Source organism: Lissotriton helveticus, chromosome 11 (assembly GCF_964261635.1).
Source record: "Lissotriton helveticus chromosome 11, aLisHel1.1, whole genome shotgun sequence".
Taxonomy (NCBI): domain Eukaryota; kingdom Metazoa; phylum Chordata; class Amphibia; order Caudata; family Salamandridae; genus Lissotriton; species Lissotriton helveticus.
Window position 1 is genome coordinate 271,848,963 of NC_136072.1, and position 20,530 is coordinate 271,869,492.

Here is a 20,530-nt window from a genome sequence, read left to right on the forward strand (position 1 = left end):
AGCAAGGAGTAAGGCGGCGGGAGGCGGGCAGGCAGAACCCCAGAACGCTGGTCTTCCCTGGGCAGGAGCAATAAATCACAGGTGAGGCAGAAAGGATCGGATGCAACAAGGTTCAACAAAGTTCCCCCACTCGACCGGGATAACGCTGGTTTTAAGCGCCTCCTGGCGCGGAAAGCTGACTCTGGATGCCGCTAGGGTTGCTGGGGATTGTAGTTTTTTGGCTCCGCCCACACTCCGCTCGGCGGCCCTACTCCACGGTGAAGCAAGGAGTAAGGCGGCGGGAGGCGGGCAGGCAGAACCCCAGAACGCTGGTCTTCCCTGGGCAGGAGCAATAAATCACAGGTGAGGCAGAAAGGATCGGATGCAACAAGGTTCAACAAAGTTCCCCCACTCGACCGGGATGACGCTGGTTTTAAGCGCCTCCTGGCGCGGAAAGCTGACTCTGGATGCCGCTAGGGCTGCTGGGGATTGTAGTTTTTTGGCTCCGCCCACACTCCGCTCGGCGGCCCGACTCCTCGGTGAGGCAAGGAGTAAGGCCGCGGGAGGCGGGCAGGCAGAACCCCAGAACGCTGGTCTTCCCTGGGCAGGAGCAATAAATCACAGGTGAGGCAGAAAGGATCGGATGCAACAAGGTTCAACAAAGTTCAACAAAGTTGCTGGGATACAGAACATGTTGCACTCATCGAGCCGCAGACAAGCGGCACTGCTTGTCAAAATGTCATAACGGCGTAGCAGCTGAAAGGTACAGGGATCCAAGAAACAGGAACTCCGATATCAGGTGACTTGAAATTAAAATTCTCTATCAAAATTGAAGTAGTTTTTCTTCAAAGCAAAGCTCGCCAATTCAACTATAAATTCTTTAGGTACTCGAACTGGGTTTGATCTGTTGTTCAAAAAGTAAGATAAAACTTCTATGCCTTCATCCTGAGGTGTTTGGGAGTATAATGACACCACGTCCATGTTACTAGGAAGTTTTCTTTTTTATCGAATTTCATAGAATCCAGTTTGTTTGATGAAATCCATAGTATCTTGGAGGAATGACTGAACTTCCTCCATGAAAGGTTTTAAAAAATGATCTACAAATTTTGAGATGGGTTTCAAAAAGGACTCACAGCCCGAGACTATTGGTCTTCGGGGCGGGTGGGTTTCATTTTTATGCACTTTTGGTAGTACGTAGAACACTGGAATCCTGGGGTGTTTGTTCTGTAAGTAATCGTATTTTTTTCTCCCCCAAAAAACTTGTTTGTGTCCGGTTTTTAAGATGTTGACGAGTTCACCTTGTAATTCCCCTTTGGGATCTTTCGCTATTCTTCTATAGCATTCTGGGTCTCCGTCTTATGACTTCAGCTGTATAATCTGGGGTGCCCCAAACCACTGTGGAGCCCCCCTTATCTGACTGCTTTGTTATTATGGAGGGATTATTTTTCAAGTCTTGGAGGGCATCTTTTCTTTTTCTCCATTTCAACAATCGCAGATAACACAGTTTTTTCAAAAGTAACTACTTCCTTTGGAACTTTTGTGGATAGTGGGCAGAAAGAGGATTTTTTCTTAAGTCCTGTTGCAGCCATGCAGTTGGGGAATAGATTTTCAGCCAAAAAAGTTTTCAGGCGAATTTTACAATCTATCAGAAAGAATCCTGAGCATTGCAGAGAAAAGTGTTTTAGAAAAAGGAATATCTTTCGTACCCACCAGGAGTACGGACTTTGTTAAAATGAAATCTAAGGTAATTGAATTCTGCCAAAAAGTTTGGTATTACTGGAGCTTATCCTAGACTTTAGGATAAGTAACCCCACCTCTACCTGGCAACAACTCAGGGAAGGGGGCCCGCTCTCTCCGTCGACGGATAAGCTCCAGTAATACCAAACTAAATTGGATTACTGGTTTTGTATCTTTTTTCTTTATTTCACATTAATAGCAGCAGCTTTGTTTCCAACTCTTGGTCCTGAAGAAAGCCCCGATACTTACACAGATCGCTCAGGCTGAAAAATGTTGACCGTATTTTATATCTAGCAGTTTGAATCTATACTGCTTTCTGCACTGCTTCTTAACCCTACCAGCGCGAACAAGTGACTAAAGAAATTTTTGCCCCCACTAGGTAGTTTTAAACTCACTTTTCTATCTCACTTACCTGTAAAAAAAAAAGAAAATTGCTCTGCGTCCTTACTACACTGGCAACTCACATATGTGTTTTTAGCACCCTCAATAAACCATCTCAGAAAAAACATCCCAGAGCTCCTTCCTCACAGTAAGTGAGTTTTAGCCCTCTGAGGTGACTAGGTTTCCCTCTGGGAGGAGAAGCCCATATGATGAAGCATGCCACCTATGGTGGGTGAGGGCATTCGTACTGAAAGGGATTGCTTCCCTTTGGGACTTTTCTTAGTGAGACACATTATCTTTAATTTTCAAAACTTACTTCTTGCTAGCACAGACCCGAGTAGTTTTTGGTGTTAATATTGTACTGTGATAGGGGATACTCTACTAGCTTGTCTTTAAATGATCTCCCTCGGACCCTCTCATCTGGTTTTTTGTGTTATGATTAGGTGTTGTACCCATGCAGGCTCTGTAACGCAAGTCACATTTATGACTTTCGAAGTTCTAGTCAAGGAACTCACTTGCTTCTAGAAAGCTCTGGCATTTGATTTCTTTGCGTTATATAATAGCTTCATCCAAAAGTTAATATGTTGTGGGTTTTTTGTCATCCAAAATTTGTTTTTTGTATTTTTTGTTTAATTGACGTACTTGCTCCCACATTGTTGATGATGGGCTTTGTTGATGTGCCATCCAGCGTGCCCTTCTCAATTGTTTCCTTAAAGTTCGGGCTATTTGACTAAATCAACTGTTGTAATTTGTCCTCTTTTTGCATGGGTGTTTTGTGCCTTCCCCTGATTGTGATAGACTTGCCAGGAAAGTAGTCCATGTTTCAATCGTCAAGTTTTTTTGTGACTCAAGGGTTGTCAATAGATCTTTTGCCCTTGAAGCTATATGTGGTACTGTGTTGTTTGTCCATCGCAGTCGTTTCAGATTTATTGTCGATATGGACCCTTCCACTTCTGGGGCTTTTGTGTGTTTTCGAAGTGTTGTTTTTAGTTCAATGTGCTGAGCCATGTGATCACTCTCGGTGGAAAATGTGATCTGGTAGTTTTCTATTTCCCCTAAGAGCGGGAGAGTTACTATTGTATAATCCAAGACTGAGCTTGAGCGAGGGCTGTTATATGTACATGCAGCGGGTCTATCCTGTTTTATTCTACCATTTATTACCCGCAGCCCTAGATGTTCGAGGTAAGTTACAAACTGCTGTCCTACGTTGTCCGCTTGATTTGGATAAGATTGTGTTTGTACTGCCCAGATTGTGTTTGCTGCTGCGATATTATCTTCTTCTTGAGTATACAGTAGATTTAAATTAAAGTCTCCCGTTAGAATTATTTCCCAAGTTGGTTGTTCAAACCTGAATTCTGAGATTGTGGCGATGAGTTGTTTGAATAGGTCTTTTTTCGTCTTTTGTTTTGGGTGCGCGTAGATGTTGATAATAATGATGGTGCTAGGTGTGGGTCCAGCTCCATTTTTATTATTTGCATGGCAGATGTTGTTAACAACTGGACTGAGGACATGTTTAGTGAAATTGAAATGTAGACGGCTAAGCCACCTTTAGGTCTTCCATTTTGCCGCGTTCTTATTGCGTTCACATGGTGAAGGATCCTTCCTGGAATCTCTACTGGGGCTGTCAGCCATGTTTCTTGGAGGGCGATAATTCCTTATTTATCTCAATTCTCCGGTGACCCTTTCTCCCGTAGGCTTCTCTTTGCTCCTGCTATATTCCAGGACAAGCTTTTGATTGGGGGAGACTCTGATGTATGTTGTGTAATTGCATGTCATTCTCCTGTCTGGTCGTGTCTATGATATGCTATTTTTTGCCACTTCTGTTGTTGTGAGTTTGTACCATCTGGGCCTTTTGCACCTCACAGAACCGAGGTGACTATGTTTATGCTTGAATTATTAATTATTATTATTTATAGGAGTATTTGATGATAGGAAAGGTGATGGATAACGTGGTTTTGCAGGAGTGGAGAGAGATATACCCCATTTTTCAAATTTTGTAGCCTCTTATAAGATGTCTGACACCATTTCATTCATCTTCCAAATCGCTAAGATTATTTCCTTTCCTGTATTATTTTCAAGGCTGATGAATTATATTGCCAATAATTCTGTGGTTGTCAAATATTTTAATGTTGGGATAGCTGCCATGAGGCGCATGATGTTTCCTCTATTTAAAGAATCTTGTGGTCCTTGTGAGGAGTAGTGTGGTGTGAAAAAGATCCTGTAGTCCCGGCTTGGTCTAGGCTCTTTTTTTTGCGGATGAGTTGTGGATACCTGCCTTAAGCTTTGATTGCTGGCCAATTCTTCTGGTTCACTCCAGTTTGCTTTTTCGCGTTGCGATTTTATGTTTATCTGTATCTGGTCACTCTTAGTGCTTCCTGATTGCTGACCTTGCCTTGAGATAACTTCCCTATCTCCTCTATTGTCTCCATTATGAACTTGTGAGCTGGAGCCTAAATTTCTACAGGGGCAGCTACTTTCTTGTGTGCTTGGAGTCATTCTCGACTAGAGGTTTACTGGTCCATTAGGATTATTTTTTTTTTTTGCCTTGTTCCTTGGGCATTCCATTCTTCTCACACCAGTTTTGAGTTCTTCTATGTTTTTTCTAGCTGACGGGAGGCCACTACTCTCGACGCTCAGGTTCATCGAGGCTGGGCTGTTTGGTACTGCCAATGCCCTTTGTGATGAGTCTGATGATGCAGTTGTTCCCGACTGGTCCAAGCAGCCTGCCTCGTCTTCCTCTTTGGGTTCTTGATGCTAACCTATGGCTGCTAGTAACCAGCCTTTACGGTCATTAAAATTAACTATTGGGTAGTTATCCATGACCTGTATTTTTATTTATATGAAGACGATTTCTCGCTTTCCTGGCCTGCTTTTTTAAATTTTTTGTTAAAACAGGGGGGGGGGGGGTGGATTGATTATTTGAATCCCCTGGTTGGATGGTTGTTGGATCGCTTGAGGTCATGAGGCTAGGGTCTGAGTATCAGGGTGGGATGTGGGAAAATCTACGGTGAATAAATCATCACTTGATTCCACCGCTTTTGACTTGTTTCCTATTGGCAAAAGGGTTTTCTGTTCGGTGTTTGGTAAAACAATGTTTTGGGAACTTCTTTCCCTGCTCGGTGGCTCTTTGCCGGTTGCTTTGTTTGATTCAGTAGGACAAGTTGCCTGTTTGCATTCATGAAGAATACTTGTTAATATTGTTGGTAGGTCCCTTCATTTTTCCAGAATGGGACAGCAAGCACAGTTAAGAGCTTGCACCCGCGTGTCTTTTACTTTTTTATTGATGAATGGTAGTTGGTTCATCATGGCGTCAAGTTTGGTGTTTATGCCGGAGATATATTCCACAATCACATTCATTAGATTGATTTGGAAGTCGAGTTTATCTGACTGCATGTTAAGGGTACTGATTGAGGTTTGCAATGCTTTGACTAAGGAAGCGTGTAGATTTGAAAGAGCTTCCAAGTTATTTTCTGATTCTTGTTTCAGCTCCATTAGGTGCTCGGTGATGTTATAATATACTTGATGGTTCCTCTCCATGAGTAAATGGCTAATGCTGTTTTTGTCTGCTACATTATCCGTGTGGGTCCACTGTTCGCTGATGAATTTGTTTTTGTCATGAGCATTGATAATTAAGACGGAGGTTTCGTTTTCCAACTGTTCAGAGGAGCTAGATATGTAAATTATTATTTGCTGTTTATCTACTGATAGTTTATCTACTGATAGCAGCATTAATTTTTTCCATTGGTGGTCTTCTGTTGGGGTCTTGTCTGACAGTCCCTATCCTTGCACTAAATTGACGTGAGCTGACTTTGTATCCTGGGCCTTGGTTTCTTCCTCTAATTTCGTCGCTTGGTTGCTAGCTTTATTGCTATATATTTGTTCTGTCTTATTATTTATTTGATTTGCCATACTAACTTTTGCCTGTACTGGGGAACTTAATGTTTCTTCTGTTGTTGATTGTTCTCCTAGTTGGGGCGTTGATTTTTTACAAATTTGTTTAGGGGATTTGGATGTTGTGCTTATAGCCTGCAGTAGCTACTTGTTATTCAGTATTGATTGGGACTCCATCCAGGAGTCGCTGAATTCATCTGTGTTGTGGGTGTCTTCGTTTTTATTGTTTTGCTTTGACTGTTGTCTCGGTGCAGAATGATTTTTGGATATTACTGCATCACTGACGGCGTTCAATCTATTAGCTGGTCTTGCATCTATCCCGTGCATTGAATCCTGATTGTTGTGCGAATGAAAATGCGCTCGTGCTGACTCAGCAAGCTACTCTGGCAGAGCGGTATTATAGCGTTTTGGTCAATGTTCCCAGTCCCCAGGGTGGTGGCTGTACTTTTGCTATGTGTTAAAACTTTATCCTTGGAGTTTACTTCTGTGTTTGTGTGTATTTGTGCTTGGATGTCTTGTTTATTGTTGCTCCAACAGTACGATTTTTTAATCTCTTGTTCGCTACGATCAAGCACTTGGGTGGCTTCTTTGTTCCTAGTTATTTGTGGGGCAACATTCATGACTGTTGCCATCGTTTTATGTGACACGTTATCTTTTTTGTCCTGCATCTGGGTAGAGGCTGATTTATATGGCGTCAGTGATTTTAAGAGGCCATTTAGCTTTTCCGGCATTGAGTAAATAGCTGCAGTTGGATCCTTTAGGACGGTGAATTTCCCAGTTGGATTCATTGAGCCAAAGATTGAGTAGGTAGGTGATATAGGTGCGGCTCCTTGATTTTGTGATGATTATAGTGGACCGCCCTGGGGGGATGCAGCTCCTTTAGAGTTTGGTTTAGGCTTACAATTCCGCTTTCTGCGATGTGGTGGGTTCTTCCTTGGCCTGCCTTACCTCATTGTACTGCCTGGTGTTGTAGTTTCCGAGCAGCAGCAGTAGTAGGTAGTATGACTTGACTTAGCTATTAGACAGTAAATTAGACAGTCTATTGGGTGGCGAGTTTCAATCCTTGCTTTTTCATCTGGTTTAACTGTACGTGCAAGTGGCGTCTCCTGCTTTGGGTAGAGGGTTATCGGATTCTGACTAGGGGGGTATGACTGGACTGGGATATGGGAGCTGCTGTCGAGCGGGTCACACACGGCGAGGCGGCAAGCCGCACCCTGACCTAGCTGGGCCGCTTCTGCCACTTTGCCTGGGCACACACTTAGCCGCTGCCTTCTAACGGCGGTGGCGCTCCCAGCCGACAACCCTCCACTCCCTCAAGCACTGCTTACCACTGTCAGTATGCAACTGATGCTGCTGCTAAAATGTTGTTTGTTGATTGCTTATGTTGATGTTGTTGATTTCGCGGCACCCTGATTGCTGGCTGCTGGTTGTTGATGCGGCGCCTTATAGCACCCCTCTCTGGCTTTCTCCGCAATATGGGGTGAGTGCCTCTGTGGCTACCGCTGCTGTAGCTGGAAACAGTTGATGAGGGTTGGCGGCGATGAAACTGCGGGGGCCTGAGAGAGCCGGGCACTCTGGGAAGGCCATTTCACCCCTCCTTTTGCCAAGCAATACTCGGCGTCCGGCTGGGTGCAGGCACAGGCACACGACTCCAGTTCCAGTAGCGTTTCTGACCTCTCTATCACTGCACAAGGGGTCAAGAGAGGTTGAGAGAGCTCTCTCTGGAACACCCTCCCCCCCTGGGGGAGGCGACAGGAGGCACTAGGCTGAGGACAGAAGCGCCTGAACACAGCACTTGACCACAGACCCCCCGGGCCAATCGGCCGATCTGCCATCACCAGATGCCGCGTAGAGCAGTCAACAGACAGCAGGGGCAATCGGCGGCAGTCAGCGGGGCAATCAGTGGCAATCGGGCGGCCACTTGTAGTTCTGAAGCAGTTCAGGAGCGATTTAGGAGCATTTTTCCAGTGTGCTCCTGCTCCTCACTCCGCGTACCTCACTCCGCGTTCTCAGTCGCTCTCGGTCTGAATGAAAACACAGCCCGGACTCTTTATTTTTAAATTATGGATTTAGGCCCCGATCTCTGTACTTGGGTGAATGTTTCACATTGTTTACCATTCTGTACATCAATTGTTCTTTTTGCACATCTCTTCCAATGGCAGTCTTTTCTGTTCCTTCCCGAGAGTCGTTCACATCTCCCCCCAGGAGGGCAGAAGGTTGTCCTGTGGCCAGCAACTGTAAATGGTCACTGGGAAATTTTGGGCAACAAAGTGGGTAAATAGTAAAGTTGCCACTTGTGCAAAAGTTACATTAAATTTGACTTGAGCATCAAGTCAAGTTCAATGCAATTATTCTTTTGATACCATGAAGTATCACATGTAGGGGCTCCATTCAGAAGTAAGCACAGCTGGGTTGTCAACGTGTCACCCTGTATTCGCCAATTGAGCTACTAGGCTTTCTACAGTAAAAACGACAATGTGGGGTTTTGTTCTGCTCGATTTTCTCGGCCCTCTTTTGAGGAAAGGTGATTGATGGTGACTTCAGTCTCTTATCATTCCAGTGCAAGGGTTAGAGTAGTGGATAGAGCCTATTTACGAGGCACTTTGATATAATTCTGCATTCTCCTCCCTAGATTAGAGCTTATACATATAGGCTAGGGGATAGATTCGCTAGTATCAGGGGTAATCCGTCCTTTAGTCAGGGTATTATTATACTTTCTATGGAGTTATGCTGAATTCGGGCCTGGTAGGCCTCAAACGGGAGAGACTCCATCTTTCTTTCTGCCCCGGCAGCTTGGGATGCTTCTAGGTCAAGTGTAATGTTTTAGTTACGAGGTGTTGTTCGCTTGGAGAGAACCGGTTCAGGCCGGCCCTTGTCGAAGGATTGTATTTTTCTTCATACCGAAGACACAACATCAGGCCGGCCGGCTGGGAACGTGTCCTTGGTACGGGGAGGTACAAGAATTTGGTGGGCGGCAGGTTACTGGCTGGAATTTTCCATGAAGAAACACGCTTCTATATTAGTGAAAGCCCGAGATAGTTGGGCAGTCAGTTCGTAGGCGGCATCTAGCCGTTAGTAGCAAACCTATTACTTATTCCAGGGAAGACAGACGCCAGTCCAAAGGCGGAGAAGAATCGAGAAACAGATACTCTCCTAGCAGAACAGCCAGGGAAGGAGAGTAGCCGATGAGAGGAAGGTCCCAGGGGCTTGGAGAAGGGTGAAGGGAACAGTGCATAGCGGTGCAGCCGTGTATCCGTGAGTGCGGAGGTGTGACTTCAAGACGAGCCAAGGCCCAGACGAGAAGGGAACCTAGATGACTGCTGACTGTGGACTTCATATTAATAAGGTGATGTCGACCCTTTCTTATTAGAGTGTACGACCTAATCTTTTACTTCTCTTTGCAGGTTATGTGTTGTAGTATGATGTTATATGTTTGTTTATCATAAATGGGAAATAAAGTACCCCAGTTCTTAGTGAACCGATATGTGTCGCGTGTTCTTGTATGAGAGGGTAACCTATTCTTCTAGTCAGATGCTGCTATGTGAACAGATGCTAACCCTGATCAGGTAAGTGGTAACTGAATAAGGGAGAGAGGAGCCCCTTGAATTAACGACCATGCTGCACATTATCTAAATTGGCAACCGTTGTGTGATCGGGAATACTATGGTTCTATACCCCTGATGAATAGTGAGATCGACTCCTTTGTATAATGGTAATCATAGGATAAGCTGCCGTCTGGGTAGGTTGTCTGGGTCTGTATGGGACCGCGAGATCGCCGATTCTGATACTGCCGTCTGGGTAGAGAGATCTGGGTTCGTATGGGACCGCGAGATCGCCGATTCTGATGCTGCCGTCTGGGTAGGTTGTCTGGGTTCGTATGGGACCGCGAGATCGCCGATTCTGATACTGCCGTCTGGGTAGAGAGATCTGGGTTCGTATGGGACCGCGAGATCGCCGATTCTGATGCTGCCGTCTGGGTAGGTTGTCTGGGTTCGTATGGGACCGCGAGATCGCCGATTCTGATACTGCCGTCTGGGTAGAGAGATCTGGGTTCGTATGGGACCGCGAGATCGCCGATTCTGATACTGCCGTCTGGGTAGAGAGATCTGGGTTCGTATGGGACCGCGAGATCGCCGATTCTGATGCTGCCGTCTGGGTAGGTTGTCTGGGTTCGTATGGGACCGCGAGATCGCCGATTCTGATACTGCCGTCTGGGTAGAGAGATCTGGGTTCGTATGGGACCGCGAGATCGCCTATTCTGATACTGCCGTCTGGGTAGAGAGGTCTGGGTTCGAATGGGACCGCGAGGCCGCCGATTCTGATACTGCCGTCTGGGTAGAGAGATCTGGGTTCGTATGGGACCGCGAGATCGCCGATTCTGATACTGCCGTCTGGGTAGAGAGGTCTGGGTTTGAATGGGACCGCGAGGCCGCCGATTCTGATACTGCCGTCTGGGTAGAGAGATCTGGGTTCGTATGGGACCGCGAGATCGCCGATTCTGATACTGCCGTCTGGGTAGAGAGATCTGGGTTCGTATGGGACCGCGAGATCGCCGATTCTGATACTGCCGTCTGGGTAGAGAGGTCTGGGTTCGTATGGGACCACGAGATCGCCGATTATAGGAGGTACATGGTATGTATTTTAGGAATTCCCTGTCCTTAGGGGGTAGATACCTGATGTGAATAGGTCCTAGGGAGGGGCAGAGGGTAACGTTCTGGCTGGGTTAGTAAGGCCCTGATGAGCCGATTCTATCTAATCTGAGAACCCAAGCAGAACATTTGGCGTCACGAACCGTTTACGAAACCTGTGTGCGTCGTTGTTGTCTTTTTATTTGTCCTCGGCGTGTGCGTGCTTTCGTTTGTGTTTCCTTTTTCTATTTTGTGTGTGTAGTTTTGTTTTGTCGCAATGTTTTTGAGAAAATCGAAATCTGTTTTTAAGTTGCCTGTTGATATTCCTGGCTGGGATTCAACGCCTTATGAGGCCTTGGCCCGCGAGTGGGCTGATTCTACTGGTTTGAGTGAAAATTGGAATTCTTGTCTGGAACTGGTGGAGCCGGCTGATATGATTTCCTGTTTGCAGAAGGCGCCAGTAGCGAAGGGTGATGAGCTTCCTGTTTTGGGTCGCAGGGGTTGGATTGTCTTGTCTGCGTACAGGCTTGTACATGAGAGGTTGGTGAAATTGCAGAGGGAGCATGTGGAAACGGAACGGAAGTTTGTTGAAGTTCAGAATGATCATACTTTGTTGCGGTGTCAAAATAAATTGCTTGCCGACAAGCTTGAGACGTATCAGACTATCGCCGAAAGGGCGGCTGTGCGGATTGCACGATATAAATACAAGAATCGTCGGGGTCACGTTTCTAAACGGAAAGTGCGACTGGTCGTGGCGAAAGCCGGACTGGATTGGAATCCTGATGAATGGGATGGTAATATCTGGAATTCGAGTGATTCTCGTTCCTCGGATGAGGAGTCTACCAATCGCGAGTCTTCTCGCTCTAGACGGGCTTTTAAATCTGCTTCTTGTGCTACGGATGTTGAGTCCCGCGACTACGATCGCTCTCTGCATTCTGTTGATACTTCTCATACGGATTGTTCTCCTAGGTTTACTGATCGGGCTCCTTCTGGTGCCCTTCCTGCGGTCTCTGCACATCCTGTTTTTCGTAGGAAGTTGCAGCAGGCTCCCGGTAATCCGAACGGTATTCCTTTAGATTCTTTGGAGGATTTTACTCAACAGGAAATTAGTGATATTTTGCAGCGCTTTCGACAGCGCGCTGGTGAGACCTTGCTTACGTGGATGGTGCGCCTTTATGAACTGGGCGCTGCTGGCATTATGTTGGATGCTGGCGATTCTTTGAAATTCTGTTCTTTGAGTTCGGATTCTACTGTACAAGATCATTTTCGTAATTATAATGGTGGTGGTCAAATCAGTTTGCTTCAGTTGGCGACTGATGGGTGTAATCAGAAGTACCCTACTGAATCTGACTGGCCTGTGAATGACAAGCCGTGGTATACATTGCGCGATGCTGCACAACGTCTCAAAGAGGAGGTGATGAAAACTGCGATTTTTCTGAGTACTGCTGACAGATTGCTTGATGGTTTGTTGACGTCTTCTGTGCGGAATCGTATTATTCGTTCTTCCCCGGTTGCTTATAAGCAGGTCATGATGACCTTATTGATCAATCAGACTGGTAATGCGTTATCTATGGTACTGGAATCTGTGCGCCAGCTCGGTGAGTTGGGTGATTGGTTTAAACCTGAGCGACAGTCTCGGCCTGACACTCGTACTCCTGGTGACAATAAGCTTACTAGACGTGACATGTTTATGGCACTTTTGGCTGATGGTGTGAGGAAGGAGGATATTGATGGTGAAACTACTTCTCGTTTGTGGGACTTGTTTCGCAAGCGCGGTTTAGACCGTAAGGAGGGTGCCCGGCGTGTGCGGACGAATGAGTGTGATCGTGAGTATTCTGATGACAGCGGTGATGACGCCCATCGTGTGCGTTCTGATCGTCGTGATGATCGACGGTATGTACGTGATGTGTCCCCTCGTCGTGGAAGAGAGAGAGAGAGAGAGGGGGAGAGAGAAAGGGGGAGAGATGATTATGGTAACAACCGACGTAGAGATGAAAGGGATCAGTCCCCTGAGTTGAGGAGGAGGGAGGATCGACACAGATTTTCCGATCGAAATTCACAGTTCAATACGGAGGACAAAAATCCATTTCGTAAGGGAGATGGATATGAACATGATATATTGATACCTGAGAAACGTGAGAACCTTTATCCTGATTTGTCCTGGATGATAGAACGCAGTAAAAATGACTAGGAAGTAGGTCAAGCTCCCGTACACAGATGGGCTCATCGAGATAATAGACCCTATGTAGATATTGAAATTTTTTGGAGACATCGTAATATTCAAAGGGCCCGAGCATTGGTAGATACAGGAGCGGAGGCCACTCTTATTCATGGAAAATCAAAGAAATTTAAAGGCCAATTTTTTACAATTACTGGTTTAGGTGGAAAGGAAACTCCCGCAGTACAAACTACAATTGAAATGAGAATAGGCAGAATTCCTAGAAAAGAATATTCTGTATTAGTCGTGCCCCTTGTAGAGTACATCATTGGAATTGACATTTTGAAAGGAATGACTTTACATTTGGATGATGGATGTTATCAATTTGGAACTAAACATTATATATCGTCCAGACCCATACGGGTTGGTCGTTTAAGAATGCCCCCCATAAAGATTCCCCAGGCGACAAAAGTGGTTTGCCAGAAGCAGTATCGTATCCCAGGTGGCCATGAAGAAATTAGTACCACTATTCAGGATTAGGTGGATGCAGGGTTTATAACTCCGGTTACCTCTGCCTGGAATAATCCTGTTTGGCCGGTGCGTAAGAGTGATAACTCCTGGCGCATGACTGTTGATTATCGAGAATTGAATAAATATACGCCCCCTTTGACTGTCGCAGTACCGGATAATATTACTTTAATTGAAAGAATTCAAAAGCATCCAGGTACATGGTATGCGTCCATTGATATTGCTAATGCTTTCTTTTCAATCCCGATTGCCCCTGAATGCCAGGAACAATTTAGTTTTACATGGAACGGACGTCAAATGACGTTTAGAAGTCTTCCCCAGGGCTATGTGCATAGTCCTACGATATGTCACCGGCTGGTGGCAGAGCATTTGGCTGAGGTACCTGTACATTCGAGAATTCAGATATGTCATTATATTGATGATGTTCTGATTCAAGGTGAAACACAAGATGAAGTTCAGACCCAATTAGATAAAATCCTTGAATGTTTACGTGAGAAAGGTTGGGAAATCAACCCGGATAAATTACAAGGTCCATCCCAGACTGTAAAATTTTTGGGTATTAATTGGCATGAAGGTCACAGAGAAGTGATCCCACAAGTAAAACAAAATATTCTTGACTTTGCAGTTCCGAGGAATAGGAAAGAAGCCCAAAGCTTCATTGGCATATTTGGTTTTTGGCGCCAGCATATTCCTCATTTGAGTCAGATATTGGCCCCTTGTATCGAGTCACTCGTAAAAAGAATGCGTTTGAATGGGGTAAACCACAGCAAGATGCGTTTAGTTTGGCAAAAGAAGCGATTCAGTATGCCTTGGATTTATGGCCTGTGTGCGATGGTGATGTGGATTTGAATGTGTCTGTGCAAGGCCTTTATGCAAATTGGAGTTTGTGGCAAAAACAAGGCAGGAGTAAAGTACCATTAGGTTTTTGGACTAAAAAGTTACCTGATGCGGGTGAGCGTTATACACCTTTTGAGAAACAGTTGCTTGCATGTTATTGGGCTCTGGTGGATACCGAGCAATTAACTTTGGGACATGATGTGGTCCTGCGACCTGAAATTCCTATCATGCAGTGGGTTTTGAGTTCGCCGAAAACTCACAGAATTGGACATGCTCAGGAGGCGAGTGTGATTACATGGAAATGGTACATACAGGACAGGGCACGTGTGGGACCAAAGGGAGTTGCATCCTTGCATGAGCAGGTGGCGCGGGCACCATCGGTTGAGACAGAGAGTGAATGCTCCGTACCTTTAGTACAGGAATCCCCTGTCAAGTGGGGTAAGCCATTTGATGATTTGTCCCTGGAGGACAGAAACCACGTTTGGTTTACTGATGGTTCGGCAAGGTTCATAGGGACAAAACGACATTGGAAGGCAGTGTCCTATAACCCGATCACACAAAAGTTGCTGAGTACAACTGGTGAGGGAAAGAGTAGCCAATTTGCTGAGCTTTATGCTGTTTATCAAGTTCTGAAGCAAGAGTTACCTGGCACATGTCATATTTTTACTGATTCCTGGTCTACTGCCAATGGATTGGCAGTTTGGTTACCGACTTGGCATTCCCATAATTGGGAATTGCATTCAAAAGAACTGTGGGGGAAAGAATTATGGCAAGAGATTTGGGACATGCTCCCGCAGAGTACTGTTACAATCTTTCACGTGGATGCTCATACCCCAATAGACTCCCTTGACAAATTTTTTCATAATATTGCAGATGAACAATCTAAAATTGCTGAGGCAATGGTGGACATGTAGGATTCTGATATGGAAGGATTGGCGAAATGGGCCCACCAGAAAGCAGGACATTATGGAGAGAAAGCCACTAGCAGGTGGGCTGCTGATCGAGGAATTTATATTCCTTTAGATTTAATCAAAGACATTATTTTGCATTGTCCCATTTGTCAGCATGCTAGGCAGCGAAAAGTGCCTCAGATTGTTAAAGGTCATTTACATCGCGGGAAACTGCCCGCTCAAATTTGGCAAATTGATTATATTGGTCCGCTTCCTATGAGTAAAAACTGTCAATACATTTGCACCATTGTGGATACATACAGTGGCCTGTTAGTGGCCCTCCCCTGTAAACAAGCTACCCAAGTGAATACAATTAAGACATTGGAATTGATTATGCTTTATTATGGTGTCCCCTTCCAAATTCAATCTGATAATGCATCACATTTTCGTGGAAGATTGGTACAGGAATTTTGTGTGGAGAATAATATTGAATGGGTGTTTCATATACCATATTATCCTCAGGCCTCGGGACTCATCGAGAGGATGGACGGTTTGCTGAAACATCAACTGTGTAAGCTAACCGGCGACCGCTATAGGAATTGGAGGGACTGTTTATTTCAGGCCTTGTTAATTTTGAATAATCGTCCCTTTCTAAATGCTGAATCTCCATTGATGCGTTTGTTTCCTCCAAATGTCGATGCAAAGCCCAATCAAATTAGTGACCCTGTGATATACTGGGAAATTACCCCCGGAGCACTGGCTCCATGCAGAGCGACCCCGGGGTCGGCAGGTCTAGACCTGCATGCCATGAATGATACTATTATAAAGAGTAAAGATCGAGTCATCATTGAAACCGGTGTTGGTGTCTGTATACCCACTGGAAATTTTGGATTAATCGCCCCTAGATCGGGGCTGGCTGTGAAAGGTATTCAAGTACTCGGAGGAGTCATTGACAGTGACTATCAGGGAGAGATTAAGGTGCTCCTGCTGAATAGCAGTGAGGTTGATTTACCGATTCATAAAACTGACCGAATTGCTCACTTGTTGATAATGCCTGTTTTCAGTGGTGAGATCACAAAAGGCACTGCCCCAACGTTGCTAACTGTACGAGGACAAAAAGGATTCGGCTCCACGGATAATCCTGGAGCTAGAGTTTGGGTGCAATCGCCTAAGAATCCCCCTGAACAAGCTGAGATTATTGCAACCGGTCATGATAATACTGTTCTAGTCATGAGACCAGGGAAAGATAGCTGGGAAGCTGTCCCAGCTGACAAATGTTACCTACGAGAATGAATAATGCCTGTCTTTGATTTTCTTTCAGATCATTCTCTGGACTGTTGCTGCAGGATGTGTCGGCGTTGGACTCCTTTTGGACTGCTACGACGGGAGAGGAGGGAACCCATCGACCCGGGCTGATTTAAGAACCCGGATGCCGCGTTCCTTTGCTGCGTGGGATTCATCATCGAACTTTTGGACTACTTTGGCCAAGCGGGTGACTAATGCCCCTCATTTTTGCTTAACGCCGATGCGGTCGGTGACTGACATTTTAGCGACTTGTTTAGTTGCTGTCCCTGCTTCATTGGAGACTTTGGCCCATATTTTCAATGTATCGAATGCCCGTCCTAATGTCCTTTTGGGAGACGTTGCTACACATGAATACTGCCCTTTATGTACTGAGTTGTCCGATTCAACACCCTTGATCCAGTCCCAGATAATAACTTATAATATCACGCAGCGTGATTTATGCTTCTTTCTTACTTGTGATCCCAATGCTATTTCTGAGTGTGTGCGTTTAAAATTGAAAGGTGCTACATCATTCACAGCTCATGAAAGGACTTTATGCTTCCGAAGATCACCGAAATTATGTACCTCTGTTCAAAATAATATGACTTGTAAGAGTTTAGTGGTGACCCCCAGTCATTACCGTACAATGCTGCTACCCTCTGGTTGGCTCTTCTCTTGTGGTAATACATCCTGGCCATATATTCCCGCGAACATTTCCGGAGGCCCTTGTGCCATTACCAGACTGAGTTTGTTGATGTTCTCCTCACATCCCCATGCTAATTCCCGTGTGATCCGAGATGCTGTAATGTTACAGGAGGACTGTGATTCGTCTATGCATTTATATTCCAAATCTGAATACCTTAGCTTAGCTTTCTCAATTGTTGGTGTTCCTGCCTTGGCGGTCTATAATGCCAAGTCTATTGGGAAAATGGCCTGCTGGATGGTAAAATCCATTAATCATACTTCTACGATTTTGTCTGACATACTATTAGACGCCCAGGGTGAACGTAGAGCTATCTTGCAGAACCGGGCGGCTATTGATTATCTTTTGCTTAAACATGGACATGATTGTTCTGATTTTGAGGGTCTTTGTTGTTTTAACCTGTCTGACCATACAAAATCCATTCAGGCTCATATTGACAAACTTCATGACTTGACGGAAGAGGTTAGAAAACACATTGACCAGGGCTGGTTTGACTGGCTCTTTAATTGGCTACCTGATCTACATATGTTGCGTCAAATATTAGGGGGGATTTTGATTACTATTAGCATTCTGATTGCTATCTGTTGCTTTATTCAGTGTATTCCTTCTCTACTTCAATACTGCAAACCTGGTACTAGACATAGATCAGTTAGTTTTGTTTCTTATTATTCTTCCACAGATGTTAGTTCTGTTTGATGAATGTATAATAGACTGAAGTCAAGGGTGAAATGTTCTGCTCGATTTTCTCGGCCCTCTTTTGAGGAAAGGTGATTGATGGTGACTTCAGTCTCTTATCATTCCAGTGCAAGGGTTAGAGTAGTGGATAGAGCCTATTTACGAGGCACTTTGATATAATTCTGCATTCTCCTCCCTAGATTAGAGCTTATACATATAGGCTAGGGGATAGATTCGCTAGTATCAGGGGTAATCCGTCCTTTAGTCAGGGTATTATTATACTTTCTATGGAGTTATGCTGAATTCGGACCTGGTAGGCCTCAAACGGGAGAGACTCCACCTTTCTTTCTGCACCGGCAGCTTGGGATGCTTCTAGGTCAAGTGTAATGTTTTAGTTACGAGGTGTTGTTCGCTTGGAGAGAACTGGTTCAGGCCGGCCCTTGTCGAAGGATTGTATTTTTCTTCATACCGAAGACACAACATCAGGCCGGCCGGCTGGGAACGTGTCCTTGGTACGGGGATGTACAAGAATTTGGTGGGCGGCAGGTTACTGGCTGGAATTTTCCATGAAGAAACACGCTTCTATATTAGTGAAAGCCCGAGATAGTTGGGCAGTCAGTTCGTAGGCGGCATCTAGCCGTTAGTAGCAAACCTATTACTTATTCCAGGGAAGACAGACCACAGTCCAAAGGCGGAGAAGAATCGAGAAACAGATACTCTCCTAGCAGAACAGCCAGGGAAGGAGAGTAGCCGATGAGAGGAAGGTCCCAGGGGCTTGGAGAAGGGTGAAGGGAACAGTGCATAGCGGTGCAGCCGTGTATCCGTGAGTGCGGAGGTGTGACTTCAAGACGAGCCAAGGCCCAGACGAGAAGGGAACCTAGATGACTGCTGACTGTGGACTTCATATTAATAAGGTGATGTCGACCCTTTCTTATTAGAGTGTACGACCTAATCTTTTACTTCTTTTTGCAGGTTATGTGTTGTAGTATGATGTTATATGTTTGTTTATCATAAATGGGAAATAAAGTACCCCAGTTCTTAGTGAACCGATATGTGTCGCGTGTTCTTGTATGAGAGGGTAACCTATTCTTCTAGTCAGATGCTGCTATGTGAACAGATGCTAACCCTGATCAGGTAAGTGGTAACTGAATAAGGGAGAGAGGAGCCCCTTGAATTAACGACCATGCTGCACATTATCTAAATTGGCAACCGTTGTGTGATCGGGAATACTATGGTTCTATACCCCTGATGAATAGTGAGATCGACTCCTTTGTATAATGGTAATCATAGGATAAGCTGCCGTCTGGGTAGGTTGTCTGGGTCTGTATGAGACCGCGAGATCGCCGATTCTGCCGTCTGGGTAGAGAGATCTGGGTTCGTATGGGACCGCGAGATCGCCTATTCTGATGCTGCCGTCTGGGTAGGTTGTCTGGGTTCGTGTGGGACCGCGAGATCGCCGATTCTGATACTGCCGTCTGGGTAGAGAGATCTGGGTTCGTATGGGACCGCGAGATCGCCGATTCTGATGCTGCCGTCTGGGTAGGTTGTCTGGGTTCGTATGGGACCGCGAGATCGCCGATTCTGATACTGCCGTCTGGGTAGAGAGATCTGGGTTCGTATGGGACCGCGAGATCGCCAATTCTGATACTGCCATCTGGGTAGAGAGATCTGGGTTCGTATGGGACCGCGAGATCGCCGATTCTGATGCTGCCGTCTGGGTAGGTTGTCTGGGTTCGTATGGGACCGCGAGATCGCCGATTCTGATACTGCCGTCTGGGTAGAGAGATCTGGGTTCGTATGGGACCGCGAGATCGCCGATTCTGATACTGCCGTCTGGGTAGAGAGGTCTGGGTTCGAATGGGACCGCGAGGCCGCCGATTCTGATACTGCCGTCTGGGTAGAGAGATCTGGGTTCGTATGGGACCGCGAGATCGCCGATTCTGATACTGCCGTCTGGGTAGAGAGGTCTGGGTTCGAATGGGACCGCGAGGCCGCCGATTCTGATACTGCCGTCTGGGTAGAGAGATCTGGGTTCGTATGGGACCGCGAGATCGCCGATTCTGATACTGCCGTCTGGGTAGAGAGGTCTGGGTTCGTATGGGACCGCGAGATCGCCGATTATAGGAGGTACATGGTATGTATTTTAGGAATACCCTGTCCTTAGGGGGTAGATACCTGATGTGAATAGGTCCTAGGGAGGGGCAGAGGGTAACGTTCTGGCTGGGTTAGTAAGGCCCTGATGAGCCGATTCTATCTAATCTGAGAACCCAAGCAGAACAGGTTTTTACTGTCAGGATATGAAAAACACATCATACTTTTTAATATACAGCCCTCTGCCTTAGGGCTCATTATGCCTGCCTTAGTGGGGACTCATACATATTAAAAAGGAATGTTTGGGCTTTTCCCTTAATTTAAATGGCAAAGTCCAGTAATCAGCTTAAAACTGCTCTGCCAGCTAGCAGTGGCAGGCTGGGAGTCACACTTTGACTTGTCACACTCGTGGTAGCACAATAAGTGCTGCCATACACGAGAGACACTAACTTGCAGGCCCTACGTGCCCCTGGTATTATATACTATGGATTAAACTTATGCAAATAGTGTGTAAGCCAATCAGACATATACCTTTTAAAGGTCAGAGCACTGGCACTGCGATCTGTTTAGCAAGCCTCAGTGGACATTCTGTTACATCCAACAATGTGGATCCGGTGAACGCTGTCATGAACTCGTATAATATACAAGAATCTATTGATGTGGTTAAATGGAAGTACGTTACCAAGTCCGGTATGTTATGGGATTGGTGGTCAAGCAGTGTTCCTAATCTGAAAGACTGCATTCAACC

The 20,530-nt window shown here is 45.6% G+C and overlaps 1 long non-coding RNA gene across 1 annotated transcript in view; it reads left to right on the forward strand.

Annotated features, from left to right (window-relative positions):
• The window catches only part of LOC144792957 (uncharacterized), a 92,809-nt gene extending 74,072 nt beyond the window's left edge, over nt 1–18,737 (forward strand). Inside the window, exon 4 of the long non-coding RNA XR_013602642.1 lies at nt 16,351–18,737. This is a non-coding gene — a long non-coding RNA (uncharacterized LOC144792957). The remainder of the gene's footprint in view (nt 1–16,350) is intronic.
• The last annotated feature ends 1,793 nt before the right edge of the window (nt 18,738–20,530 follow it).